Source organism: Bos grunniens, chromosome 19 (genome assembly GCF_055505025.1).
Source record: "Bos grunniens cultivar Pamir isolate PY7600 chromosome 19, Bosgru_T2T1.0, whole genome shotgun sequence".
Taxonomy (NCBI): Eukaryota; Metazoa; Chordata; class Mammalia; order Artiodactyla; family Bovidae; genus Bos; species Bos grunniens.
This window is the reverse complement of record NC_141183.1, coordinates 44,583,992-44,609,870: the sequence shown is the minus strand read 5'-3', so window position 1 is coordinate 44,609,870 and position 25,879 is coordinate 44,583,992. Positions and strand designations below refer to the sequence as shown.

At 43.1% G+C, this 25,879-nt stretch overlaps 1 long non-coding RNA gene across 4 annotated transcripts in view; it reads right to left on the bottom strand.

Annotated features, from left to right (window-relative positions):
* Positions 1–5,396: 5,396 nt before the first annotated feature.
* Positions 5,397–25,879, bottom strand: part of LOC147352489 (uncharacterized) — a 49,330-nt gene continuing 28,847 nt past the window's right edge. For 2 of the 4 annotated variants that reach the window (XR_015148214.1, XR_015148216.1), the window contains exons 3-5: positions 24,715–24,850; positions 14,337–14,449; positions 9,338–10,253 (exon numbers count right to left, since the gene is read on the bottom strand). This is a non-coding gene — a long non-coding RNA (uncharacterized LOC147352489). Of the gene's footprint in view, positions 7,491–9,337; positions 10,254–14,336; positions 14,450–24,714; positions 24,851–25,879 lie in introns of those variants that run through there. The other 2 variants (XR_015148217.1, XR_015148215.1) reach the window with 2 other exon arrangements.

The window sequence follows — 25,879 nt, the reverse complement described above, 5'->3', positions numbered from 1 at the left end:
ACCAACTCCAATATTCTTGCCTGGGAAATTCCGTAGCCAGAGGAGCCTGGCAGGTTACAGTCCATGGGGTCACAAGAAGTTGGACACAACTTAGCACACACACAATGTTTCATAGGCTGTTGTGAGAGTTAAATGAAATAATACTAATAAAGGGCTTGGCACAGTGCCTGGCATCCAGTAGGTATTTCCCAGTTGGGTAAAAGAACACCCAAAAAGCTGGAATAAAAAAGAGCCAGTTTGACTCCGAAAACTAAAAAGAAAATAGCACTGGAAAGAGAGGAGGCAATCAGAGGGGAGTTTACATGTGTGTTAGCAGAGGTTCAGGGAGCATTTTGGTGGAGAGAAATACAGCGCACACTGCCAGTTGCCTAGCCATCATTCTTTCCTTTTCCCCTCAGTTATGTTCTTAGGAACATAAGGAATATGTGTCCACTTTAAAAACAAACAAAAATCCTTGCCTTCCCAGACTCTCTTTCTACTAAAGATGGCCAACTGACCCAGTACTCCCAATGAGATATAAATAGGACTCTAAGAGGTAGAGTTTCCAAAAAAATTTTGGAATTATTTTCCTGAAACAAGAAGATAGACTCAGCTGGCATGCATGAAGCCTTTTTATTCTTCTTCTTTCTGCAGTGAACACAGATTCAAAGTAGGTATTCAAATACCTACTTGGGGTGAAGTAGCCATTTTGCTAAAGACTAAAGGTAAGTGGGGTCCCTGACAATTTCTCAAGCAGTGATACTGACCCTGAACTGCCTACTCCTGAAGTTCTGGTAACATAAGGAAAACAAAACCTTCATTTAGTTATGCTGGTGTGTACAGGTGTCGTTAGTTAGTTAAGTTGCTCAGTCGTGTCCGACTTTTTGTGACCCCGTGGACTGTAGCCCACCAGGCTCCTCCGCCCATGGGATTCTCCAAGCAAGAATACTGGATGGGTTGCTATTTCCTTCTCCAGGGGATCTGCCCGACCCAGGGATCAAACCCAGGTCTCCCACGTTGCAGGCAGACGCGTTAACCTCTGAGCCACCAGGGAAGCCCCACAGGTGTCATTACCTGTAGCTGAATGCCACCCCAGTTGACACCAGTGGGTATTAAGAAATGAAAAGAGAGAGGACATTAGCAGCTGCTGTTTAGAGATCTAGGGGAACAGAGAGGTGACTCTCTCAAGTGTTACCATGAATTATAAATTGAAGAATGCACCTTTCATTTTTGGTTGCTGCATTCTTTTTCTGAATGCAATACCACCCTAAAGCTGGGCCACATGAAGCCTAGGATTTATTTATTTATCAATCAATAAATATGCCATCAGAGTAGCAGTAGTATCGTTAGAACTATCAATAGGAACAGCAGGGTCTGGGGAAGAGCCTGCAGAGGGAAACAAGAAATAGAAATCGACTCTATCATGACTTCACTCTTTATATCTGGACCTGAAATAATTTTTTTTTCTGTCTATCTTTGAAAACTCATCTGGGCCAGACAAAGACAAATCCTGTATGGTATCACTTACATGTGGAACCTAAAAAATAGTCAAACTCATAGAAACAGAGAGGAAAATGATGGTTGCCAATGGCTGGCGAGCTGGGGAAGTAGGGAGATGGTGGTTGAAGGGTACAAATCTTCAGTTACAAGATGAATACGTCCTAAGGATATAATGGACAGCATGGTGACATCAATAATACTGTACTGTGGGACTTCCTTTGTGGTCCAGTGGCTATGACTCTGTGTTCCCAATGCAGGGGAGCAGACCCAGCCAAATTAAAATTAAAAAATAATAATACTGTAGTGTATGTTTGAAATTGCTGAGACACTAGATCTTAAACATTCTCACCAAAAAAAAAAAAAAAACCAACTGGGGTAATGGATGAGTTAATTAACTTGATTGTGGTAATCATTTCACAGTCTATATGTATCTCAAATCATCACATTGTATACTATAAATATGTTGCAGCCTTACTCGTCAGTTACACCTCAATAAAGCTGGATGGGGTGGAGGAAGCTGGCCTTATCCCCTCATGGCTGAACTTTGCCTGGCCACCCCAGGCCTCACTCCCTGAAGCTTTAAAACACTCGTTGCCATCCCATCTTCATCTCAGGGTGTGCTAGGCTTCTGGCTCCTAGCAATACCAAGCCACAGGAGAACAATAATAAATTTGCTCTGAATGATTAATCAAAGGGGAGCAGCTGGAAACAATTAATTACTGGCTAATTGTTATCAATTGTCTAGGTAACAAAAGCTAATATGAATATACTCATCCTATACGCGTGTTCTCATCTAGTTATTTAAAGGTGAGTTATAAACCACTGAGAAAGAAATGTTTTTCCTTCAGTCTTTGGTGCTATAGTTGTCTCCCAAACTTTAATGTCAGAGAATTCTGAAATCAAATTCACTTTCACTATCTTTCACTTCTTCATTCATTCATGTCTGTCTATGGCACCTAGTTAGATAGGACTTGTGATAGATGACTCAAATCTTGCCCTGAAGAAGTGCAGTTACAAGAAAAAAACAGCTCTCTAAACAATTACCCTGCCATTCTGTTATCATAGCATAATAGAAGCTTCCTTTCAAGAAGTGCTTACAATGTGTCAGTTACTCTGCACTTCTATACAATATAAGGCACTTATGTACAGTAACACTTAAAAATTGTATACAGCCTGTGAGGTGACAATTCCTAGCTCCTTTTTACAGGTAAGGAAACAGAAGCTCAGAAGGCAATGGCACCCCACTCCAGTACTCTTGCCTAGAGAATCCCATGGATGGAGGAGCCTGGTAGGCTGCAGTCCATGGATCGCTAAGAGTCGGACATGACTGAGCGACTTCACGTTCACTTTTCACTTTCATGCATTGGAGAAGGAAATGGCAACCCATTCCAGTGTTCTTGCCTGGAGAATCCCAGGGACGGGGGAGCCTGGTGGGCTTCTGTCTATGGGGTCGCACAGAGTCGGACACGACCAAAGTGACTTAGCAGCAGCAGCAGTAGCAAACAGAAGCTCAAAAGGATGCAGTAATGTATTCAGGGCACTCAGCTAGTGCGTGGTGAATCTGGTAGTTAAATGCAGCCCTGTCTGACTGAGATGCAGGTCCATTCTGTTAACCATCATCCTGTTCACAGAAGAGTTGTTGAAACACTCATCTCTCCATATATTCCATGTCCAGAGGAGTTTGAGAAATGCTATGCACTGTGGCTCCACATTCTCGATTCACAGTGTCATTTTGCTTTATAACATAATAGTTTAGGTCAGTGGTACTCAAACTTTTTTGAAGACATATTCCTATCACTAAAATGATTTAACACTCATGCCCAGTATAGGTTTATTTACTTAAACATTCTATACATATTCTAAACTATCCATTTTATTTAATAATGTATTACTTTTTGTTTTCACTGGCATGTCAGATATTAGCAATATTATTAATGATAGTTAATATATTATAGGGCTTCCCAGGTGGCGCTAGTGGTAAAGAACCCTTCTGCCAATGCAGGAGACATAAGAGATGCGGGTTTAATCCCTGGGTTGGGAAGATCCTCCAGAGGAGGGCATGACAACCCACTCCAGTATTCTTGCCTGGAGAATCCCCATGGACAGAGGAGCCTAATGGGCTACAGTCCATAGGGTCACAAAGAGTATATATTATGTACAAATATATTATAAAGCTATAAAATATTATTAATAATGTTTATAATAATATTTTTATTGAGAGCATTATGATTGGACTTTATCATTATTTTCAGCATCATGATTTATTGATCTTTTCAAAGTTCTGGTTCTAAAGATCAGTTTATTTTGTTACTTCCTTTTTTAAAGATGTATTTCTTTATTTATTTATGGCTGTGCTGGGTCTCCATTGCTGTGCGTGTGCCGTGCATTGCGGTAAGGAGGAGCTAGTCTATAGTTGCGGTGCTTGGGCTACTTGTTGCGGTGGCTTCTCTTGTTGCAGAGCATGGGCTCTAGGTACTCGGGCTCAGTAGTTGTGGCACAAGGGTTTAGTTGCTCCACTGCGTGTGGGAACTTCCCAGACCAGGGATCCAGCCCACGTCTCCTGCATTGGCAGGCAGATTCTTAACCACTGGACCACCACGCAAGTCCATTTTGTTAGTTCTGTAATGGCTACCATAACTGAAAAGTTTCCTCTAATGATATTAGTTTTTCAGCCTCAGTTACTAACTCTGCAAGGATGCTGCTGCTCTTGCAACGTACTTAGTATATTTCCATTTTCCCTGAGTCTAATCAGTTGTTTGTCTAAACTAATAAATGGGTTCAAAATCTACTGAAACATTTCCTTCTTACCTTCAATGGGTAAAATTGTTTTACTTTCAAATTTTAAAAGTGTGCATCTATGAGAATTTTTATGTGTGCACACAAGTTTTTTTCAGGAAAAAGCCATGTAACTATGAAATAAAGAACTATTTTCAAAATGTTGTCTCCAAGGACTTCCCTGATGGTCCAGTGGCTAAGAATCCAGGCTCCCTATGCAGGGGTCCCAGTTTTGATTCCTGGTCAGGGAACTAGATCCTTCATCCTGCAACTAAGAGTTCTATGCTACAACTAAAGATCCTGCATGCTGCAACTAAGACCCGGAGCAGACAAATAAATACATACAAATAAATATTTTTTTAAAATGCCCTTTCCATAGCATGTTTCATTAGGAAAGGAGTTAGTCACTCTCTTCATCATTGTCAGAAAAGACCTTTATCTTGTGTGTGTGTCTGTCTGTTTAAAAAAAAAAAAAATTTAGAGTATTACTGACAGCCTCTGTCCTTCACAAGAAACCTCCTTATAGCCCTAAGGTACAAAAGATGATTGTTACCCACGTACAAAGACGCACCTTGTCTTGGATCCCAGAAAAGAGTACATTCTGTATCATCTGTGGAAGTCTAAGATAAGGGTTTATCTTCGTTCTATGGAATTCCAAATGTGGGAATAATTTCATATTGGTCAGGTTCTTGGTTGCACACATTCAGAGGCCACCTGCAGTTTACCTGAACAGAAACAGACAGTCCTGAAAGGATATTGATGGGTCACAGAACGGATGGGGAAGCAGAGTGATGGGCCCCAGGAAACAGGCAGGAACCAGTGGGGGTGAGTCAGCAGGAAACCCAGCCAAAGACATGACACAGGAACATTACTCACGGCCACAGGCACCGCTGTGAGTGCTCTCTAAGGGCTCCTGGGTCTGTGCGTCATCACCCCTCCGTAGCATCACTCCCGGCTGGAACATCCCGTTGGCTGAGCCAGAAAGCAGCATAGGGACTATCTGGCCTCTTTGAGCTTCTGCTGCAGGCAGAGCCCTCCTTTCAAAACCTTCAAGACCTTCCAAGGGTGGAATTCCAACTAAATAGAAATGAGACTTAGGTGCTGCATAGGCAGAAGAAAAAAATCACAATTTGGAAATATCCAAGAAAGAACTATTTTCGATCTTCTCATTTTAATTCAGAGACATGGTAGGTTTTTAAAGGACATATTTGAGATCCAGACTATTCAATTTGTCATACGCAATACTTTCGAGGGCAGAATGGGAGAGACTGGGTTAAGTGTGTGGCTTGAGCCTGGGTTTGAAGGCCAGGTCGGCTATTTCCAAGCTGTGTGGCCCTGGGCAAGAAAATCAGCCTCTCTGAGCCTATTCTTATCTATAAGATTGGGTCACTAAAGTACTTGCCTCACAGCGTTGGACTTTGAGGTTTTTGTGAGATAATGTTTGTGAAGATCTTACCAGTGACTAAGACTCCACACTCCCAATGCAGGGAGCCTGGGTTTGATTTCTGGCCAGGGAACTAGATCCCACATGCCGAAGCTAAGGATCCCACATGCCAAAGATCAAAGATACAGCGTGCTGCAATTAAGACCCAGCGCAACCAAATAAGTAAATTAAATAAATAAATATTTTAAAAAAAATAAAGATTGGGCACTGTTAACTCTTACAAAGATGAATGAAAGTGTAAATAAAATGCTCCATTGAACATTAAATTCATCAGGATGCTAAGAAGAAACAGGCCTGGCTCTATTCCATTACCCTGAAACCAGGGAGCACTATGTCTTTTAACACCTTGAAGTGTGCTTCTTTTTAAAAAAGTGTTTTTTTAGGTTGGGCTCCCCAGAACCAAAGCCTGGGGTGAGAAACTGTGTGCACGTGATTTATTAAGGAAGGGCTCCAGGAGAAATCAGTAAAGGAGTGGGTGAAGGGGGAAAAGGAAGAGACCGACGAGGCTGCCATTCGGCCCAGCAATGCCGGGGACTCTGGAATGCAAGTCACACCTGTGTCTCTTCCAACTGAAGGCAAGGCCCTTGCACTCCGCACCTGCGGTCATCAATTAAGGACCACCCCAGGAGGATGAAAACTGCTAGGAACTTCCAAAACCCTGCCCTGGAGGAAAGAGGGGCTTCTGAAGCCTCAGATTAGGTTCCCAAAGAAGAGTCACGGGTGAGGCCATCGTAAACAAAAGCACACTTGAAGCTGGGGAGAAATGACAAAATGGTAAAAAATATGTATGTATATATCTGGGAGGATTTGGGCAGAGACTCAGCATCCTGCCCTCTGTAATGATTCGCTTATTGAGACCCTGAGCCTGGGGGATCCTCAAAAGGCACTACAGTGAAGAGGGAATCAACAGCCCAGCAGCACAAACCATGAAGGAACATTGTAAGAGGCATTTGATAGTCTTGGAGGACAATAAAGAATTAAGATGTATCTGCAAGTCCTAAACTGCAAATTACTATATATATAGGAGATAAACGGCAAGGTCTTCCTGGGTAGCACAGGGAGCTATATCCCATATCTTGTAATAAATTACAACAGAAAAGAATCTGAAAAGAATATTTACATAAAACTGAATCACTCTGCTGTATTCCAGAAACTAATACAAGATTGTAAATCAGCTATGCTACACGTGCCTGCTGAGTTGCTTCAGTCCTGTCTGACTCTTTGTGACGCTATGGACTATAGCGCACCAGGCTCCTCTGTCCATGAGATTCTCCAGGCAAGAATACTGGAGTGGGTTGCCATACCCTTCTCCAGGGGATCTTCCTGACTCAGGGATTGAACCCAAGTCTCCTGCAGCTCCTGCACTGCAGGCAGATTCTTTACCGCTGAGCCACCGGGGAAGCCAAAATCAGCTATACCTCAATTGAAAAAAGGAAAAAAGAATTAAGATGACTTCCCACTTCCGACCTTCTGTAGTTACTTTTTGTTAACCCTTTTCTGTTGGGAAGCACCAGCACGTGGTGGTTAAGAGGCGCCCATCAATTAGAGCTACACAGTCTTGGTTTTGAATATAACATCTGGCCTCAGTTTCCTCATCTTTAAAACAGGGATAATGGGGACTTCCCTGCTGGTCCAGTAGCTAAGACTCTGCACTCCCAAAGCAGGGGACCTGGTTCAATCCCAGGTCAGGGATCTAGAGATCACACGCTGCAACTAAGAGCTTGCATACCACAACTAAAAGATGCTGCATGCCGCAACGAAGACTGAAGATCTGTGTGCCGCAGCGAAGACGCTGTGAAGTCAAATAAATAAAATAAATGTTGAAACACAACAACAACAAAAATAAAAATAAAAGAGGGATAATGATAGTGCCTACCTCACAGGGTTGTTGATTCCTAAGGAATCAACCAGTTCCTCGTTGTAAAGCACTTAGAGTGGTATTTGGTAATAAGGTAAACAGTCTATTGCTGTTGTTGTTATTGTTCAGTTGCTAAGTTGTGTCCGATTCTTTGCGACCCCATGGACTGCAGCATGCCAGGCTTCCCTGTCCTTCACTATCTCCTGGAGCTTGCTCAAACTCATGTCCATTGAGTCAGTGATGCCATCCAACCATCACCCATGGTTTGGCCAAAAGCAACATGCCTGGACCATGGCTGTCAAACAACTAGATGAATGGGCAGAGTCTTTGAAAATTGCTTTGTGGATTCTGGGTAAGTGGAAATGTACAGAGCAGCTGTATATGAAGTTGAAAGAAGTGGACTTACCTGGATGGCTGTGTTGCTGGAGATCTCCTATCCTCCAGGATACCCACCCTCAGACTAGGGCACCTTGCTCTCTCCTCCCAGGGAAAAAACAGCAATACAGGGGAAGGGTTTGGAGTCAGACTGTCTGGTCTGGGTTATATCCTGATCAGAAGCAAACTGGGTGACCTAAGCTAAGCATGGAGCCTCTCTGAGACTCGGTGTTCTCATCCATAAAATGGAGTTAATTATATTAATAAGACCTATTTCATAGCGCTTTTTTTTTTTTTTTGGTATGCCACATGGCTTGCAGGATCTTAGTTCCCTGGCTTCAGCCATGAAAGCATCGAGTTCTAACCACTGGACCATCAGGGAGTTCCCTGGTTTTGTTTTCAATTTTGTTTTTTCAATGTTCATTGGACCTATAGCACATTGCCTGGTATGTATTATGTGATTAAAACATGTTATCCATTATTATTTGGCCAAAATTCCTGAAACAAACTTCATTCTTGTTAAGCTTATTTAAATATCATCAGCTTTTTGGTTAGTTATGGTTTATAAAAGCAAAATATAAAAATAGTATTGTCTTTTCAGGCTGAGAAGAATGTTTTCAAACTTAAATAAAAATCAGTGAAGCCTTGTTTTCAAACCAATTTCTGTTAGAAGCCTGATGTGTAGAACCAATGAAAGCTGCTCTGGGGGGTGGAGCCTAGACAGCTGGCCTCATCCTTCTTTCTCAGCTGACATTTCTGACACCCTGGGGAGTCCTGGACTCCTGAAATAAGAACACCCCCCATATCCCTGCATTTTTTTCTAGTGTCTTCTTATTTTACAGTCTGAAGTTCACTAGGGGAAAGTGGCTCATTCAAGATCTCCCCAACTCAGTGGGGGATTAGGAGGTACAAGCTATTGGATGTAAGACAGGCTACAAGGATGTGTTAAACAACATGGAGAATATAGCCAATATCTTGTAATAACTGTAAATGGAGTAAATATTTAAACTGTATAAAAAAATAAAAATTAAATTGGGACTTCCCTGGCAGCCCAGTGGTTAAGACTTCATGCTTCCATGCCCCAAACCAGGGGCACATGTTTGATTCCTGATCAGGGAACTAAGATCCCACATGCCACATGGTGAGGCCAAAATAATTAATTAATTAATTAAAACTTTGAAAAGATCCCCCCAGCTGGAAAATAACAGAGTAGGTGCCTGAATCCAGTCAATATTTCCTTTGATAGTTTCTCATGCTTCCATCATCTGAGCAATTCTTGGGTTTGCTGACTAAAGTAGCGTTTCATTGGTTTATTGGACAATTACTTGCTTCATAATGTAGTTCCTTGCTGTGATTCCTGCCTTTGTAAAATTCTTTACTGTTATAAGCAATCATATCCATGAATCTGACATTTGATGCTATATATTTTCTTAATTTACACTTAAACTAAAAAGTGTGAAAATATAAAAGTACTTGTCCGTACACCATTTAAAGCTTATGTATGCATACCCCACAGACCCTCCCAGTGATTTCCATAGTACATTTTGGAAAATACTGCTCTGTGTGCAAAAAAGAAAATACCTTAGCTTTAAGGAAGCCAGTTCAGGGGAGGAACCATATCTTTACCAGAGACCAGGAGGTTCAGGCTTCTCAGATGGCACTAAGTGGTAAAGAACCCACCTCCCAATGCAGGAGACTTAAGAGACGTGGGTTTGATCCCTGGGTCGGGAAGATCCCTGGAGAAGGAAATGACAACCCACTCCAGTATTCTTGCCTGGGAAATTCCATGGACAGAGGAACCTGGCTGGCTAGAGTCCACGGGGTCACTAAGAGTTAGATGTGACTTAGCATTCACACAGGAGGTCCAGGGATTTTCTGGGCCCTCTTCCCTGTGGGCTTCAATTCAATAGGATGATACAAGTTTAGAATGAGTTTAAAGGATGATTCCAGTGGAGCTGGTTTGGGTCTTAGTTTTTTGTTTTGCTTTGATTAACAGAAACAAGACGTGGGAAGTCACTGAACCGCAAGCTCTTCGGAAACTGTCTCTTGTTCTGTAATTAAATGGGTTCTAAGCACTATGAAATGTTTGGATTTATAACTTTTAAGAACTTTTCTATGTGTCTTTACTGTGTACACTTTACAACTTATGAAAGTTGCAGTTAGTCCAGCCTTTGTAATCACAAGAAGATGTTGCAGGGCCTCGTACTGTGAGGAAATAATTCACACCTTGGAATGCTAATTGCACTTGCTCTTCAACCCAGAGGCTCAAAAGGCAGCAGGACCCATGTGCAATGGTATACACCCCGTCTCGTCTGGCTGGATCTGGTTTCGAAATGAAGAAAGAGAAGAAAATCATTTATGTTTTGCCTAAAAATAGTCGTTTTAAGGGTTCCCCCTCCTTCAAATAATGCACCCACTATAGGCTGTGCTAGATATAGAAATGTAAAGCTTTTTCCATTCTCTTCAAAGGTCAATTTGTTAGTTTACTTTTTCCACTTAGTGCAACTCCTGTCATTGGCTTGTCACCTTAGATCTGACACGAAGGTAACATAAACCAGGAGCAGTCAGGACCAGTCCTTGCTTAGATTTCACATCCAGAAGAGCTAATATTTGGGACCTCCCTGGTGGTCCAGGAGCTAAGATTCTGTGCTCCCAACGCAGGGCTCCCTGATTAGGAAGCTATATCCCACAAACCCTGCATGCCACAGTGAAGACTGAAGATCTCGTGGGCAGCAACTAAGACCCAGCACAGCCAAGTAAATAAATGAATTATTAAAAAAATACTTCATAATATTTTTTCCATTTACACGAGTATCAGAGTCCCAGTGTTTGCAAAAGACTTCTAGAAATTTGGGAAACACAGATTAGCTAGTCAAGCTGGCCCTTAAAAATGAACTTTAAAAAACTGATATAAAAAAAAATATATATATATATAAAGCATCATCAGTACACTAGCTGAAAGCACAGACCTTCATTTTAGACAAACCTGAGTTTGAATCCTGACTCTACTGACTGAACTTGGAGTAAGTTCATGAACTTGCTGTGCTTCAGGGTCTTCACTTCTAAGGCAAGGGTACAAAGAGTACCGACTTCATAGATTTTCTTTGAGGATTAAATGAGATAACGCACATAAAATATTTAGAACAGGGCTGGACACAAAGAAAGCATTCCAAAAAATGCTAGCTATTATTTTTGTTGTGACCCTCATAATTACTACCATTCTGCCACACAAATTATCAATACCTAAAAAAAAAAAAAAAATTATCAATACCTGAAGTAGGTGTGGTCATTGTGACAGATTTAATGGACTGGCTCCCACAACATCCACTCCGACCCTTTCTAAAACCCCCAGCACCTGAATTCTTTTGTAACTAACGTTTTACATATGACCCAGGTTCTGCTGAGTAGATGCATGTGTGACCCAGAAAGGTGACAGTGATTCAAATAAAGTGACATTTTCATGTGGGTGGATCCATTTTCTTGCAAGAACGACAGTGGAGAAGCTTTGGTAAAAGTTCTAGTGTCCAGAACTCCCCTGGCAGTCCAGTGGTTATGTTATGATTTTAAAATAAGAACAGAAATAGATGAGAAACCTGGTAAAACTGAAACCACACTTCACCCAGGACTCTACCCATCACACACTTCCACTGCAGAGGGTGTTCCATCCCTGGTTCAGCAGGGTTTCATGCAGCCCGATGCAGCTAAAACAGAAAAAAAGTTCCCGTGTCCAGAACCTAGTCTCATAGGTATTAAGTGGTAAGCAGCCACAACGGTGTCTCCATGAGAACAGTCCCATTTATGGTTGGGCATTTCTCCAGAGACTGTTCTGGCTGTGTGGTATGTCAGCCTGTTTCCCTGGCACTGATGAAAACCCTGTAGCCTACCTAGTAGCCTGCTCTAATCCTGTTCTGTTAAAACTAGCTGGAGTGAATTCTGTTGCCTGCAATCAAGGACACAGTGATTATCAAGCAATCAATACATAATTATCAGAATAATCCTAATTACCACAGTCAAAAAGTTTTCTTTACTAAGTATATTCTGTTTCCTAAAGGAATCAAGATCAGAATGTATAAAAACCTTCGAAATGCATTCACCCTAAAAGATACCACATGAATGGAAACTTGTTTTGTTGTTGTTTTTTTTTAAGGCTTAATTTTCTTCAGCAGCAGAAAAGGGGTCCCAGAAAGTCACTTAGTATGTATATGTGCTTGGCTCAGTGTGTTGTATACGGTCATTAACATCCTACCCTCTAGGATGGCACCTAGGAATGTGCTCTATTATAATGATAAGAATGCCTTGAAAGACACTAACAAGGGCATTGAGACCCATCTCCAGGCAGATTTTGAATTGACGAAAAATGACATTGTAGTGAGTAGAGTCCTGGGTGAAGTGTGGTTTCAGCTTTACCAGGTTTCTCATCTGTTTTTGTTCTTGTTTTAAAATCAGAAGATAAAATTCTTTCCTCCTACAAACGCTGCTCTTCAAGCATCTTCTCTGAGTGAGACAGAGGCCATCCTTGATAATTCTCTTATCATTTAATACTTGATTTCCCATTTTCCCCCTTTACATCCTCCTGGCAAAGTGAAATGACCACCTCAGTGCAGATCAGGGAACTTCCCACAATCCTGAACTAATAGGCGGAAATGTCAAGTGCTTAAGTTACTTATGTCTTTCTCCAAAAAAGTTCCTAAAAATGCTGGACGTCTGGCTTAGTCAGTCAGATGGTATATTTGTTTCCTATTGCTGCTGTAATAGTTGTCACAAATTTAGTGACTTAAAACCACATAGATGTATTATCCTTACAGTTTTAGACATCAGAAGTCTGAAATCAATTTTACTGGGATTTAGCCAAGCGTCCACAGGACTTGTTCCTTCTGGAAATTTCAGGGGAGAATCCGTTTCCTTGCTTTTTTCAGCTTTTTCAGGTTGCCTGGATTCCTTGCCTCCTGGCCCCTTCCTCACATCACTTCAACCTCTTGTTTTCATGGCCACAACCCCTACTACTGACTCTGAAACCCCTCCTGCTTTCTTCTTATGGGGATTTTAGGATTACACTGAGCCCAGTTGGATAAGCCAGGACAGTTTTTCATCTCAAAATCTTTAACATCCCTTTAAAGTATTTTTGACATCCCTTTTGCCCTATATGGTAACATGCACATGTTCTGGGCATTTGGGATATGGACATGGGGTGGAGGTCAAGAACCAGAGTTCTAATCATGTTTTCTCAGTCAGTGGGGGCTTACTATAAGGTTACATTAGAAATTAGAGAATAGGAAATAAGAAAATCAACTGGTATTTGAGATACAACACAGGTACCTGATTATCTTGCTGGCCTCTCAGCAACAGATCTTTTGCTTGTGACTCTAGACTTCACTGATACCATGACTGTCTCTACTTCCTCTATTTCTTACTAATTATCTCAGCATCTCTCACAGTCAGATTTAACCAGACACCATCCTGCAGAAGGTCCTCCTTTTCTGTCATGCTCTTGTATCAGGACATCTCATTGGCTGCTATCTAGCCTACAAAGGACAACTTTTGAATCACGTGCCAATCCTTAGTCCAATCAGCTTTGGCCAAGGAAGCATGACCACAGGACCCAAAACATAGACCCCAGTGCATAGGAACCACAAACATTTTTCTCTGAAAGGGACTGAGAGGTGGCAAGCATTCAGAGATTATCAAAGACTCCGCTTCAAACAATCAATGTCATAGACTTCTCTCTAAACAAAACAACAATCAATGACCTCAGAGTTTGGGCAATAATTTTTTACCACCTGATTTTAAAAGCTGGCACATATAAGTGCCTGTTACAAATGGGTTTTAGTTACCATTTACAAAGTATTCTTAAGAGGAAAAAAAATTATAAAATGTCCAAAAATGAATAAAGAAGGAGTTCTCCAGGAAGTTATGATGTCATAATAGCTTGTAGTTTAATCACTAGCAAAGATATGCACATCATTAAAATAAGTCTTCAAGGTCAAAGGCCTTTATTATACTTCAGATTACATAAAGCAACACACTGAAATTCCCAGAGCTTGAACCATCCAAGAAAAATAACCCTTATAGCTTCCAGGACACTGAGTTTAATTCATTTGATAAACATTCACTGTCTTTCATAGAGAGATGAGATCTAGGAAAGGGGAGAAGTCATATGGAATGCAGCACAGACACAAATTGACTTCTCTTTAATAGGAATCAAAGAGAGTGTTACACTTATACTCTCGGATTATGTCAGATAATCACAGGCTCAGCCACTGGATTAGTCATATCATGAATTTCATAATCACTATGTAATTGACACAGACCTTTAAACAGTCCTTTCTTCCTGGAAGCCAGTTTATTGCTGGAATTAAAAGAACTGTCACTCTGGGGAAAATGGAACCTACTTTTCACTTGGCTCACCTTGGCTGTGAGTAAGAAAGAGCTTTCCAGGAGTTTTGTTCTTCCTGTCCAAGTTGTCCAAGTGGAAACAAGTAGATTGTCCTTAAGGATGCAAAGATTCTCTAAGTGGGAGCCTGGAGCAAAGGCAAAGGAGAAAGTGTTTAATGCCCAGGCTGTTAGAAGTAATGGACTATGCTGTGTGTGTTTCCACTGCGTCAATACCAGCATGTAATCAAACCTCCATGCAGCCCAGGAACATCCATTCTAGCCTGGACTCTTAGAGCCAGAAGAATGATTCAAGTTATTGAATCATTGATTCAAGTCAAATGATTTGGCCACTTGCCAGTCATTTGACCTTTGGCAAATGGGACTGACCAGGGAGCTTGTTCAAACAGGACTCTTGTCATGATTTAAAACAGGTAAAATAAAATGAAAGCAGGCAAAATGCAGTTCACTATCTGTGAATAGACGCCCTCCACAAACCTTACTCTTGTTACCCATCATCCACTCTCACCACCTCAGATGTTGAAGTCCTGTCTAGAGTAATGTCACACTCCTCAAATCACCAAACGCTTTCTCTCTTCTTTGATACTTGGTCATTCTAGGCTCTCCAACAGCCCATGAACTCTTTCTAACACTAAATGTAGTCTGGGTGCTACCTGCAAGCACTCCATTTGGCTTTTGACGATTTCTTCTCCTCCGCTATATTCTAAGCAACTGTCTGTTATTTAAGAGCCTCCTCTCTTTCTTCCCCTCCAGTTCTTCATTCCTGGTCTTCTCTTTCCCTAGTCTTGTACCTCCAGAGGCCAAAGTCTACAGTGGATAGGAAATTTCCCGTCAGGTTTAGAACATGTGAAATGTGGTCAGGTTAGAAGAAGAAAAAGAGGAAGGAATCATGCCTGTTGCTTTATTTTTTTCCACATAAATTCAGCTCCTCATAAATTACTCCCTATCTTTATGCAGCTTCTCAACCTTCTTCTTTTTTGTTTTTTGTTTTTTTTGTTTGTTTGTTTTTGGCTATTCCACACAGCTTGCAGGATCTTAGTTCCCCAACCAGGGATTGAATCCAGACCCCAGCAGTGAAGGCACTGAATCCTAACCACTCGTTGCTGTTCAGCTGCCAAGTCCTGTCTGACTCTTTGTGACCCCATGAACTGCAGCATGCCACGTTTCCCTGTTCTTCACTATTTCCTGGAGTTTGCTCAAACTCATGTCCATTGAGTTGGTGATGTCATGCAAACAGCTCATTCTCTGTTGCACCCTTCTCCTCCTGTCCTCAATCTTTCCCAGCTGCAGGGTCTTTTCTAGTGAGTTAACTCTTTGCATCAGGTGGCCAAAGTGTTGGAGCTTCAGCTTCAGCATCAGTGCTTCCAATGAATATTCAGGGTTGATTACCTTTAGGATTGACTGGTTTGATCTCCTTGCTGTCCAAAGGACTTCCCTCAACCTTTTCTTAATCCCCTTTGATTTATTGGCAAATATTGGGTATGATCAAGAGAGCAGTCACACGGCATTTCCTGGCCTCCATGGCAGTCCAGATTAGGGCCAGATGACAGGGTTCTAGTGAGTTGGATGAGGGTCGATGTGTTGTATGTGACTTATATACTTGGCCCCCAAACATCTTACACAATCTTCCACATTCTTTTTCTTCACCAGTTGGGTCATTGGATAGAAAAGGTCTAAGGAAGAATTTCCAGGAGGCCCTGGGGAACTATGGGGCTCCAAGATAGAAGGGGCCTGGATCCTTGAGTCACTACTTGGAGGAGATTGCCCAGGAGAGCTGCCCAACTCACTGTGAGGTGAGGGGGAAATAAATCTTTGTTGTACTAAACCACAGAGTTTTGGAGTTCTGTGCTACGGCAGCTGGTGGGTGGTTTTTTTTTTTTCAATATTTGTTATTTATTTATTTGGCTGCACTTGGTCTTAACTGTAGCACACGGGATCTTTGATTTTCATTGCAGCCTTCAGACTCTTAGTTTGGACCTGTGGGATCTAGTTCCCTGACCAGGGAATTGCCTGCTGCATTGGGAGCACAGAGGCTTTGCTGCTGGATCACCAGGGAAGTCTATAGTAGCTAGTGCTAATTAACCTTATTAATACATTTAAAAAGTTTCTACAACATAAAAAGGGCTTAACAACCATTAGTTTTTATTGACATTATTAGTTGTTCAATCAGCTCATAATTATTGATGATTACATGTATTTTCTCATGTGTTTTCCATAATTCCTCAGGAGGTAGATAGCCAGGCCTTGCTGCCTCCCATTGTAGGACCTTCATCTGTGTTCTTCTTTCTGCCTAACCTACTCCTTCCTCCCTTCTTCCCTTTGGCCACTACTAATCCCTAAGATCATAGCTCAAGAGGAATTTTACCCATGAAAACCTCCCTCAACCATCTAGGCTTGCTCACTGCCCCTTATCACATGACCTTGTAGGTCCCTACATTTTTCCTACAGAGTACTTATCACAATTTGCCATTGCATGAATATTGATTTAATTCTTTGGTGAATATCTCCCTTCCCCACCACAGAGTGAGCACCAAGAGAATGGGGGCCATCCTCTTTGATTCACTGTTGCATTCCCTGTGTGCCTTGCCCAGTGGCTGGCATATTGGACATGCTCAAAAATTATTTGGGTTGTGCATGTCTCTGCCCAGGGTAGGTCTCACAGGCTGTCTGCTTCATAGGGGGGTCAAATGTCTGTGGAGGATTGAGCTGTCATCTTTGCCAGTTTAGAAACTCTTTTTTCATTTTTCATGGAAGCCCAGAAATCTGGGAAATGATTCACAATAACCACACTTACAGGATATCTACTTCCTGGCCTTAAAGTCCCTGGGAAAATAAACTAGTTAATATTCAGAAATGTATTTGAAAGAGGATGGTTTTGAGAGGAATTTGTTTCTTCTAGGCTGGAGAATTAACCTGGCTGTCTTAAAGAGTGCATCTTTCTTTTCCAAATATACGCACTTTGATTAGATACCATCGAAGCTATGCTTACTGAAGGCCATAGCACATAATAGGAGCTCAATAAAGACCTGAATAACTATCTGTGAATCTTACTGTTAATAGCTAAATGACTGACAACTGTACTTATATTCATTTTCTGGACCTCTGCAGATAATTACTTTTTGTTGTGATAGTATCTGTCCCTGTATCTGCACCATGGAAATTTGGGAAGAACTGGTGACCAAGAGCCAAACTCAAGACTACAGATTTCTTGAAGTTAAGAATCATCATCTTCCTCACCCCTACTCCACACCAAAAAAAAAAAAGATTATCATGATGGCCAACATTTATCATGTACTTTTCCATAGGAGGCACTTTACCGCTGTTGTTTAACCCTCATAACAACCTTGTGAGCAACAGCCTCATTCTCTAGATGAAGAAATGATGCCCACACAAGATAAGGAACATATGGAAGATGACCTGACTAGTAAGCAGCAGAGCCAAGATTAGAACTCAGGCCTATGTCACTAGAGTCTGCCTTTTCCTTCACCGAGTTCAGCACATTCCAGCCTGTGGTTGTTTTGGTATCCCTGCAACAGTTTGAAATGGACTTGTGTGTAAGGGACTTCCCTGGTGGTCTAGCGGCTAAGACTCTGCACTCCCAATATAGGGGCTCAGGTTCAATCCCTGGTCAGGGAACTAGATCCCGCATGTTGCAACAAAGATTGACAATCCTGCATGGCCCAACTAAGATCCAGCATAGCCAAAAGATAAAAATATTAAAAAATAATAATAATTAAAATAAATGATTTTAAAAAAAAACAGGTATGTACAGTTAAATCTGGGTTGCCAGGAGCAGAAAACAACTCTGGTTATTGTAAAGAGAAAAGCGATTATAAGGCTACCAAGAATTTACAAGAAGCTGGAGAACTAGACAAAATTTGAGGTAGGGATGGAGCCTAAGGAGCAGAATATTGGATACTCATCTTTTAGCAGGAAAATCCAACCAGAATGCCTCAGACCAATCCTCCAAATGGGTAGGGGGCAGGGGGCTCTCCAGATCCAGTGGTAAGAATTGCCTTTTGATTGTTGTTAGGTAAACTATCACCGTAATATCTCACAGCATGGACACTTCCTGCCTCTAAGAAATCTCAGTACCTGGCCTTCCTGCTGCCCACCTGTCATATCTGTGTTTACCTTCCTTTTAAACCCCAGGGAAGCCCAAAGGGGCTATGTCCGTGCACCTGGGCCAGGTGTGTCTGCAACAGTGGTAGCTCCCTGCTCTGAGTCCAGATGGAGGCTGCAGTGGTCTGGGGTTGAGGAGCAAGAGGCTTCCCAGTGTGGATCGGGAAGTAGAAGGAGGGGCCGACAGCAGCCCTAGGGGATGAAAAAGTTCATCAGCCCCTCCCCAAAGCCTGCTCACAATATCCGAATTGGACTGACTCTCTTTGTTTCTTTTTTAAATAAAATCACTTGAGGTGACAGAAAAACTTGAAAATGGCTATAATAAGACACCTCCATGACAGCTGTCCTGACTCTCTGAAATATATGACCGAGCTTAAAAAGACACTCAAGGTCAGAAGACACCACAGACTTGGCAACACCACCTTGGGTTCATCTGCCCTGAGACTGGCTCCTTAAAGTGACATGGGCACTTTTCTAAAACTCTTGCCTGCTTCTGAGCACACTGTCATGGAACTTCCTCCTCAGAATCATGTACACGTGAATGTCCCTCTAGAACTGTTTATAGTGAATATCCCTCATGGAATAAAGCAGTATCTGTGCCCAATCTAATATCTATTCAGTCTACTGAGAACCACATTTAAGAAGTCTATTCATGAGCATTTTTGTGCGTCTTTGTGTCAGTAGTTTTTTAAACTTGAATGTAGTGGAATCACCTAGAGGACTTCCTAAAACAGATTGCCCAGCGGCAGTGCAGAGTTTCAGCTTTGGCAGGTCTGGGGTAGGAACCTAGGAGTTGTGACAAGGTCCCAGGGGACACGGATGCTGCTGGTCAGAGGCCCGCTTGTGACAACCTCTGCCTGATGTAATGAAACGGATCACATTCTCCTTTCTTTCCTGGGTCTGATGTGGCCTGTTTCATGCTGGGCACTCCTGAGAAGTACCAGGAGAAAGAAGACAACACAGAAGTGGGAGACGACTTCCCTGGTGGTCCAGAATCTGCCTGCCAATGCCGGGGACATGGGTTGGATCCCTGGACCTGGAAGATTTCGCATGCCTCGGGGCAACTAAGCCCGTGTGCCATAACTACTGAGCCCATGCTCTAGAGCACAAGAGCCTCAACTGCTGAAGCCCACATGCCCTAGAGCCTGTGCTCTGCTACAAGAGAGCCCTCGAGCACCAGGGTGTGAAGATCCAGTGCAGCCAAAAATAAATAAATGAAATATTTTTAGATAAAACAGAAACACTTATTTAAAAAAAAAAGAGAGAGAGAAGTGGGCAGAATGATATTTATTAATATGGAATTTTTTCATTTGAAATTCCATATTTCAAGCTAAGTTAAAACTTTGTTATGCAGTTACCCCAATTCCTTATGGGTCTGGAGCAAGGTCAGGCAGCAGTTAAGACGGGTGGGGTGGGACTGAAAGGAGAAAGGGTTGGATTAGTATAAGGGCAAGTGAGTGTCTCTGTTCCCCCTCCCAGAACTGTGACCTTTTGACACCAGAGATTGTGTCTCTCACAATAGAATAGCCAGCACTTGATATGCCAGCAAATTTGGAAAACTCAGCAGAGGCCACAGGACTGGAAAAGGTCAGTTTTCATTCCAATCCCAAAGAAAGGCAATGCCAAAGAATGCTCAAACTATCACACAACTGCACTCATCTCACATGCTAGTAACGTAATGCTCAAAATTCTCCAAGCCAGGCTTCAGCAGTACGTGAACCATGAACTTCCAGATGTTCAAGCTGGTTTTAGAAAAGGCAGAGGAACCAGAGATCAAATTGCCAACATCCGCTGGATCACGGAAAAAGCAAGAGAGTTCCAGAAAAACATCTATTTCTGCTTTATTGACTATGCCAAAGCCTTTGACTGTGTGGATCACAAGAAACTGTGGAAAATTCTGAAAGAGATGGGAATACCAGACACCTGACCTGCCTCTTGAGAAACCTATATGCAGGTCAGGAAGCAACAGTTAGAACTGGACATGGAACAACAGACTGGTTCCAAATAGGAAAAGGAGTACGTCAAGGCTGTATATTGTCACCCTGCTTATTTAACTTCTATGCAGAGTACATCATGAGAAATGCTGGGCTGGAAGAAGCACAAGCTGGAATCAAGATTGCCGGGAGAAATATCAATAACCTCAGATATGCAGATGACACCACCCTTATGGCAGAAAGTGAAGAGGAACTAAAAAGCCTCTTGATGAAAGTGAAAGAGAGTGAAAAAGTTGGCTTAAAGCTCAACCTTCAGAAAACGAAGATCATGGCATCTGGTCCCATCACTTCATGGGAAATGGATGGGGAAACAGTGGAAACAGTGTCAGATTTTATTTTGGGGGGCTCCAAAATCACTGCAGATGGTGACTGCAGCCATGAAATTAAAAGACGCTTACTCCTTGGAAGGAAAGTTATGACCAACCTAGATAACATATTCAAAAGCAGAGACATTACTTTGCCAACAAAGGTCCGTCTAGTCAAGGCTATGGTTTTTCCAGTGGTCACGTATGGATGTGAGAGTTGGACTGTGAAGAAAGCTGAGTGCCGAAGAACTGATGCCTTTGAACTGTGTTGCTGGAGAAGACTCTTGTGAGTCCCTTGGACTGCAAGGAGATCCAACCAGTCTATCCTAAAGATCAGTCCTGGGTGTTCATTGGAAGGACTGATGCTGAGCCTGAAACTCCAGTACTTTGGACACCTCATGTGAAGAGCTGACTCATTGGAAAAGACCCTGATGCTGGGAGGGATTGGGGGCAGGAGGAGAAGGGGACGACAGAGGATGAGATGGCTGGATGGCATCACCGACTCAATGGACAAGAGTTTGAGTGGACTCCGGGAGTTGGTGATGGACAGGGAGGCCTGGCTGGGATTCATGGGGTCGTAAAGAGTCAGACACGACTGAGCGACTGAACTGAACTGAACTGAGAACAATGCCTGGCACATAGTAGGTACTCAGTAAACACTAGTTGAATGAATGACTAAATGCTGCCTTGATGGGAGCAAAGGGGTAGCTTGCTCTTCTTATTTTCTGTTAGAAGCCAGTGATAGAAAAGGTAGAGAAACGGAGGAGAACGTGGATTGGACTCTTGTCAAAGGAAGGTCAGCCCCTTCCTGTGGTCGTTTTTTGGGTAGAAGAAAAACTGAGTGAAAACCTTGTACCAAACTGGGCCTAAGAAGATATAAACAAGCCAAACATTCTACCTAGACAATGGCCCGATTCTCCCTGACTGGAGAAGGTGGGAAAAGTGGGGAACCAGACAAACATCCCCTTCCAATTTCCTTCCGTCTGCAAAGCATCACAGCCCACACCCCGCCTCTTGGACTTTTCCCTCATCGAAGGCATTCTCCAATCCGAGACAGCCTCTTATCCGGTGAGATCTTTGAAGGCTGGCTGGAGCGGCAGTCAGCCTGAATCACCCCTAACCACAACGGCCTTAGAATGACAGAGGGTTTCTGTTTCCAGGGTGTGTTCTGAAGTGAGCTTTTGTGGTCCAGTTTGCTTCCCCGTGACCCCTGCCAACCAGGAGGAGCTGAGATTAGCAGTTTGTGTAGATCAAATGATCGAACTCCAAAATACCCAGGAAAAGTTGTGAAAACAAAACAGCAGCGGAAGGACAACGTTGGGTGAGACGCGCTTGCACAGGAGCACGTGTGAAAAGTCGTCCAGACGCCCGCAGGCCTGTCGTGAGTCAGCTGGAGGATGTGGGAGCCAGGAAAACCTCAGGCAGGTCCGGACCCAGTGGAACTTCCAGAAAAAGAAAGGGAATGGCTGAATTCACTCCATGCTGGTCAGACCACCCTGGAGGAGACTTGGCTCTGTCTGGATGTCCCATCGTGTGAGAGGAAAGGGTGTGTCCTGAGTGGAATTGCTAAGATCGCTGGTTGTGGGGGGAGGGGCAGTGCAGGGTGCAGGAACTGCACCCAAAGGACAAGAGGAGGAGATGAGTGTCACGGAGGAGAAGGGGTTTAGGTGGAGGCATGAAAGGGTGGGGGTAGTGGGGGACTGTTCCCTGTAACTTCTGCTTGGAAGGCCTTTTCCCTTTTTTCGGCTACACCCTGAGACATGTGGGATCTTAGCTCCCTCATCAGGGATCAAACCTGCACCCCCTGCCTTGGAAGCATGGAGTTTAAACCACTGCACTGCCAGCAAAGTCCCAGCTCTCCCCTTCTTCTCCCTGGTGAACTCCTATTTATCCTTTAGGCATCAGCTCCTGATGCTTCTTCTGAGAAGCCTTCCCTCATTTCTCGAAGTAGAACCAGCCATGCCTCCACTGGGACCTCCTCCCCTGCATCTGGGAGTCAATTCTCTTCATGCACAAGGAGGAATGTCCCCACCCTACTCCTCTTTGCAACCCTAGAGCCTGGCAAGGGGGCTGTTCTTCAGCTAAGGTCTGATTAATTAAGTGGTAGGCCTGAAAACAGTCTCTGAGCATTTTGACCATGCGGAAGAAAGATGGTATTCTCTCTCTGTGGCTTGAAAAAAAACGGAACTGGAAGAGAGGGGGGAGACTATGAGAAGATGGATTTCAACTCAAAATTAGGAAGTGTTTTATAATAATAATGACAATAGATTTGCTGGGTGTTTCGCTCATCTATTGCTGCAAAACAAGTTACTCCAAAATGTAGCAGCCTAAAACAATAAATATTTATTAATTTACCCTGTTTATATGAGTCAGGAATTGAGAAGAGGCACAGGAGAGTAATTCTGGCATGGGATCTCTCCCGAGGCTGTGGTCAGGATCCTAGCCGGGGCTGCTGTCGTCTGAAGGCTTAATTGGGGCTGGCAGATTGCTTTGAGATGGCTCCTCACCTGGCTGCTAGCAGGAGGCCTGGGATCCCCCACTGTGGGCCTCTCCCAACTATCTTTCACCACAGCAAGTGATCTGAGAAACAGAAGGGGCAATGTTTTTCCGGATCTAGCGTCAGAAGTCGCAGTCTGTTATTTCTATGATGTCCACTGTGGGAAGAGACTACCCAGAGCCATGAGTACAATGTGGCCGGAATCCTTGGGGTCATCTTGAAGGCTGGCTATCACACTGAGTGCTATCGATGTATCAGCATCCCGCTGAGTGTTTTGCACTGGTTCTGTCCCGGAACCCACACCTTAAGAAGACAGCATTTTTTTTATGATCTCCGTTTTATTGTATTTATTTTTTAAAATTTTGGCTTTCAAATTACTTTCCTCTTGATCACAGAAGCAATATATGTATAGGTAGGTAAAAAGATTGTGAGTTATTTTTAAAGATTTGTTTATTTTTGGCTGGACTGAGTCTTTGTTGCTGCGTGCTCTTATTTCAGGGGATGGGCTTCTCATTGTGCCTGCCTCGCTTGCTGCAGGTCACCAGCTCTAGAGCGCAGGCTCAGCAGTTTTGGTTCAAGGGCTTAGTTGCCCTGAGGCATGTGGTATCTTCCTGGACCACGGATTGAACCCGTGTCCCCTGCTTTAGCAGGCGGATTCTTAACCACTGGACCACCAGGAATGTCCCAGATTGTAAATTCTATAAGCGATTGTGTAAGCAATTGGAGAAGGCAATGGCAACCCACTCCAGTACTCTTGCCTGGAAAATCCCATGGACAGAGGAGCCTGGTAGGCTACAGTCCATGGGGTCGCGACGAGTCAGAGGCAACTGAGCAACTTCACTTTCACTTTTCACTTTCATGCGTTGGAGAAGGAAATGGCAACCCACCCCAGTACTCTTGCCTAGAGAATCCCAGGGACAGAGGAGCCTAGTGGGCTGCTGTCTATGGTGTTGCACAGAGTCGGACACGACAGAAGTGACTTAGCAGCAGCAGCAGTAAGCAATTTCCTATGCATTAAAAATGTAATTAATGGAAGTCTGGATGCCCAAGTTTATTCTGAAGTTAGATCTGATGGTGTATTTTCAAATTCCCACTTTGTATATATGGAAACTGAAACACAGAGATATTAATTTGTCTCTGATCACACACCCAGAAAGTCTCTGAGCTTGGTGTGGTTTGAACCCGAAAACCCAAAGTCATTACGTTTTGTGTTATATTCTGCTGCACTATGGTGCCTCCTGGGCATCCACTAGTCAGGATGCTGGAGCAGTGACACTCATTCCTGGCTGCACATAAACTCAGCTAGGAAGCTGTGCCTAAACCCAACCTCCAGGTTTTTGGATCTAACTGGTTTGGGGTTTGATTCTACTATGCAGGGCTGGGAAACTGCCAGCCCTAGTTGAGGAGCAGATCATGACTTCCCCGAGGTCTCTTACAAATATTACATGCTATTACCTGGGTGAAATGAAACATACCTTTATTACCAAGCAGATAGGGACTCAAATATAATGTGTAGATGAGTTCCTAATCATTGTCTCAGGCACAGTGGAGGTAACATCTGAGCTGCAGGCAAGTAGATGTTGAATCAGCTGAGAAGGAGGTACATTCCAGCTAGAAGGAAATAGGAGACACTTAATGCCAGGGTAGAGTTTTAGGAATAGAAATTGGGAACACAAGGATTTTTACAGAAGTCCTCCTTCAGATTCTCTAACTGCTGGCCTAATTTCTCACCTTTGTCCATGTCCCCAGCTCCTACTCACTGTCCACTTTGGTCAGAGACAATGTTCCTGATACAGATGGAGAGTAACAGAGAAGGAACATAGGGGAAGGAGTTGCTGGAATGATAAATTCCTGTGCAGGAGGGAGAAGGGGGAGAAAATTTCTTTTCCATTAATTCTTGTCCTCTACTTCTTGAACATTGAAATTGAACCAGGAGGCCATACTTTCAATTCGTAATTATAAGCATCGGAAGACTAGTTGAGGCTTCTAAGTGGCTTTTTCTTTCTCTTTAAATTTATTTGACTGTGTTGGGTCTTAGCTGTGGCACGAGGGATGGCTGTTGCTGCGTGTGGGCCCTGAGGTACAGCATGGGGAATCTAGTTCCCTGACCAGGGATCAAAACCGGGGCCCCCTGCATTGGTTAAGCACAGAGTCTTAACCACTGGACCACCAGGAAAGTCCAAATACAGCTTTCTTGTCAAATCACATCACAACTGCCTCCCTTGCTCCCCAGTGTAAGCACACAACTGCCAATAATACTAATCCTGGAGGCAGAATAGTATAAATTCATTCATCCAGCAGATGCTGACTCGAAGGACTGGGCCGGGCACTGATTTAGGCATTAAACATGAAGCCGTGAACAAAGCTCTGGTTTTGTGTTCATGGAGCACTCCAGAGAGGAAAGAAGATAATCTCTACTGCGACAGAGGTAGACTGATGTCAGAATCCTCAGTAGGATGCAAGAGGACACTAGAGAGATGTTTCTGAAATGTGGAAAGAAAGGAATTTTGACCCTGGAATTTTACATCTGGTTAAGTTACCTGGGCTTTTCTCTAGTTGCGGCAAGCGGCGGCTACTCTCCAGTTGCAGTACTTGAGCTTATTGCAGTGGTTTCTCTGTTACGGAGCACGGACTCTAGGG